Source organism: Gopherus flavomarginatus, chromosome 11, assembly GCF_025201925.1.
Source record: "Gopherus flavomarginatus isolate rGopFla2 chromosome 11, rGopFla2.mat.asm, whole genome shotgun sequence".
Taxonomy (NCBI): Eukaryota; Metazoa; Chordata; order Testudines; family Testudinidae; genus Gopherus; species Gopherus flavomarginatus.
The window spans coordinates 10,951,334-10,955,520 of record NC_066627.1 but is presented as its reverse complement, the minus strand read 5'-3'; the positions used below and the strand labels follow the sequence as shown (position 1 = coordinate 10,955,520).

The 4,187-nt window shown below is 49.3% G+C and overlaps 1 non-coding gene across 1 annotated transcript; it reads left to right on the top strand.

Moving 5' to 3' along the window:
- The first annotated feature begins 1,928 nt into the window (after positions 1-1,928).
- Positions 1,929-2,011, top strand: TRNAP-AGG (transfer RNA proline (anticodon AGG)). The gene has a single exon. It is a non-coding gene; the product is annotated as a tRNA-Pro (tRNA).
- Positions 2,012-4,187: the final 2,176 nt, after the last annotated feature.

The following is a 4,187-nucleotide window of genomic DNA, read 5'->3' as shown; positions in this document are numbered from 1 at the left end:
GTCCAATCTTCCACTTCTTGTAAACTTCTATTTTGCGTTTAAGATCAGCAAGGATTTCACTGTTAAGCCAATCTGGTCGCCTGCCATATTTACTATTCTTTCTGCACATCAGGATTTTTTTTCCTGCAACCTCAATAAGGATTCTTTAATCCTTCAGAGGATTGGAACTGATTTCAGTGAAGGAACATGTTTGCTAGATTTTCATGCATTTGCACAGGAAAACATTGAGTGGTTCCATTCATTTCAGGGATGCCTATTCAGTGGAACTCCTCAAAATAATGGAAATGCAATTATTTTTGTTGAAAGGAGAGGTTTATAAGGGGGCACTGGGATTAGAGCCACGGACTAGTTAATCTGCAGTCAAACACTCTACCACTGAGCTACACTCCCATGATTGCTGTGGAAGTAAGTCAGTGATTTTAAAGATTTTGAAGGACAGGCCCTGCCTCAGAGATCTCCTGTTCTCTTCCCAGACCACAGTGCTTTTAAAAATGGGGTTTGATTAAACTTATAGATACATGGAGACACCACAGCTTGCACACCCACCCACATAGCTTCCCCCAGTGACGTAGCTACCACCTCTCGGGGAGATGGATTAACTACATGGATGGGACAGCTCTATCCCCTCTGCTCAGAGCATCTTCATTCTTTATGAATAGGTAGGAAAGAACTTCCTGAATGGACAGTAACCAATTGATCAAATATTGTTGGGTCTGCATTCAATATGGGTAACTGGTCATGCTGGGCTGGATTAGTAGGAGCATTGCCAGCAGATCGAGGGAAGTGATTATTCCCCTCTATTTGGCACTGGTGAGGCCACATCTGGAGCATTGCGTCCAGTTTTTGCCCTCCCACTACAGAAACAAATTGGAGAGAGTCTAGGGGAGGGCAACAAAAATGATTAGGGGGCAGGGGACTTATGAGGAGAGGCTGAGGGCATGGTCACCAGAGGGGGGGCAAGTGGGGCAATTTGCCCCAGGCCCTTCAGGGATCACATGAGAATATATTATTCTATAGTATTGCAACTTTTTTTTATGGAAGGGGCCCCCAAAATTGTTTTGCCCCAGACCCCCTGAATCCTCTGGGCAGCCCTGCCCACTCCATCCCCTTGACTCATTCTCCTCCCTCTGAGGCCCCACCTGTGCTCTGCTCTCACTCTCATTTGGCCATTTCCCACCCCAGCTCTTTCTCTTTGGCTGAGGCCTGCTGGTCCACCTTTTGCTCACTCCTCTCCTCCCCGAAAGCCTCCTTGTGTCTCTCCACCCCCACTCTCAAGGTCTGCCTGCTACCCCCACCTCTCTGCCCTTCCCCTGAGACTCACCCTGCCCAAACCTCTCTGCCCCCTCCCCAAAGACCAGCCCTGCCCAGCACTCACACCTCTCTATCCCCTCCCCTGACCTGCCCTGTCCACCACCCACACCTCTTTGCCCCACCCATGAGACCGGCCCTGCCCACCACTTGCACCTGTCTGCCCCTCCCCTGAGGCCCGCCCTGTTCACCTCTTTCCTCGGTCATCTGTTGTTGTGCCTTGAAACATCAAGGATGGAGTAAAAAGCCGAGTTTACTCCAGGATGAGGAGAGAAAGGAGCCACCAACCCCCTGACAAACCTCAGTGAAACCCCAGAGAAAACCTGCCCCCTGCTATTGCAATCCCTGATGTGCGGGGGATAGGATGGTAAAGGAACTGTCTGAATGATCAAGGCAGGAAATTGACAACAATCTACAGGAACGTCACTGACCACAAACACACTCTCCTCATGCTCCAGCCAGAAGGGAAATGAGCAGGAATTCTTGCAGTTCAGCCATGGACACACTTACACAATGGCACAGCAGTGAGTGTGTTGTGGAAGACGGTCTGAGGAAACATCTGGAATTGATCACTCAGTGAGAACAGAACTGGAGTGTAGTGAGAAACTCATCTCAAGCAAGTAGTTGTGGCCGAGTGGTTAAGGCAATGGACTAGGAATCCATTCGGGTCTTCCCCACGCAGCTTCAAATCCTGTTAACTACGGAGGAAGTTGTGGTCATTTAGTTTCAACAGAGCTGGGTCTTGTCTCACTCCCAAGCTATATCTACACTATTGGGTAATGTGGCTTTAAAGTGTTTGAATTAAACACCCGTTGCATGTCCACACTATGCTTCTTGTCTTACCAGAGCACATCCATGCTAGACTCTAGGATGGCCACAGAGAGCAGTGCATTGTGGGTAGCTGTGCAACTGGCTGCAGGTGCTTTGGGAAGGGTTTGCAATGTCTCACGGGCCAGTACAGCATCACATGATGCAGGTTTCTCCATCCCATTGTTCCATGGGAATCCTACTAGATTGCCAGCTGCTTTTCAACTGCAATGTGTTTGGGTGGGGGGGGGGAAGAGTGAGTGAGTGTGTGGGCACACTGTCTCTAAGTTAAGACAGCTGCTGCAAGCAACCAGTCCTGAGGCAGGGGGAAGGGGACAGCCCCAACATCAGCCCCTGCTTCCCTCACTGGCTCAGCTCCGCACAGCAGCCTCTGTCACACATGCATGCTGCGGCCTGCTTAGCTCTGTGTCAGGTGTGCTGGAACAGGAGGGTTAGAGGTTCATGGCCCCACCACTCTTTACCAGCTGTTAAGACAAGTGATGGAGGTGGGGGAAGGGTGGAGTCTTGGGAGGAAGAGGTGTTCTGTGGGTGTGGCCTCAGGGGGAGGGGTGGTGTGAGTGTGGTTCCTTGGGGAAGGGGTGTCATGAGAGCGCCACAGTTCAGACAATGGTGCCCCCGCCCCACTGTAAGGAAGCTCCCACCGCCCCTGCTCTGTGTTCGTAGTGCAGGAAGAGGAGCATCCATGGCAGTGATTTGCTCCCGGGGGCTCCAGCAGAAGGGCTTGGGAGGTGATTTAAAGGTCCCAGGGCTCTGGCAGTGGGGCTCAGGAGGCGATTTAAAGGGCCTGGGGCTCCGGCCACTGCAGGGAGCCCTGGGCCCTTTAAATCACCAGACTGGGAAAGCCAGGCCGGCCTGGCACAGCGTACCCGCTCTTGCAAGTACCCCATACCAGAACGTACCAGCTTACTTTCACCTCTGAAAGGTCCTCACATGGATCAATAACTGGTTAAAAGCTGGGAAACAAAGGGCAGGAATAAATGGTCAGTTTTCAGGATGCAAACTCGTACCTAGTGGTGCCTATACTAGGACCAGGACTAGTCAACATATTGATAAACGATCTGCTAAACAGAGAGGTGACAAAATTTGCAGATAATCCAAAACTACAGAGGACAGTTAAGTCCAAAGCAGCCTGTGAGGAGCTAAAAAGAGATTTCACAAAATTAGGTGAAAGGGCAACAAAATGGCAGATGAAATTCAATGCTGATAAATGCAAAGTGATGCACATTGGCAAACACAATCTCAACTCTACATATAAAACGATGGGATGTCAAATAGCTGTTGCCACTCAAGTGAGAGACCTTGGAGTCACTGTGGATAGTTCTCTGCAACATCCACTCAGTGTGCAGCGGCCGGCAAAAAGGGAACAGAATGTTGGGAATCATTAGGAAAGGGATAGAAAATAAGAGAGAAAATCTTATTGCCGCTGTATAAATCCATGGTACGCCCACATCTTGAATGCTGCATGCAGATATGGTCACCCCATCTCAGAAAAGATGTATTGGAATTGGAAAAGGTTCAGAAAAGGGGTGTGGAGTGTCTGCCATATGAAGAGAGAATAATAAGCCTGGGACTTTTCAGCTTGGAGAAAAGATGACCAAGGAGAAATATGATAGAGGTCTATAAAATCATGGCTGGTGTGGAGAAAGTAAATAAGGAAGTGTTACTTATTCCTTCTCATAACACAAGAACTAGGGGTCACCAAGTGAAATTAATGGCAGCACATTTAAAACAAACAAACAGAAGTATTTTTTCACACAATGCACAGTCAATGTGTGGAACTCCTTGCCAGAGGATGTTGTGAAGGTCAAGACTATAACAGGGCTCAAAAAAAGAGTTAAATCAATTCACAGAGGACATGCTCTGAGCCTGGATGTGCAGGGAAGGTGTCTCTAATCTCTGTTTGCTGGGAGCGGGTGAAAGGGGATAGATCACTTGATGATTACCTGTTCTGTTCATTCCCTCTGGGGCACCCGGCTTTGGCCGCTATGGGAAGACAGGACACTGGGCGAGATGGACCCAGTCTGAGCCAGTCTGGCTGCTCTTACGTCCTT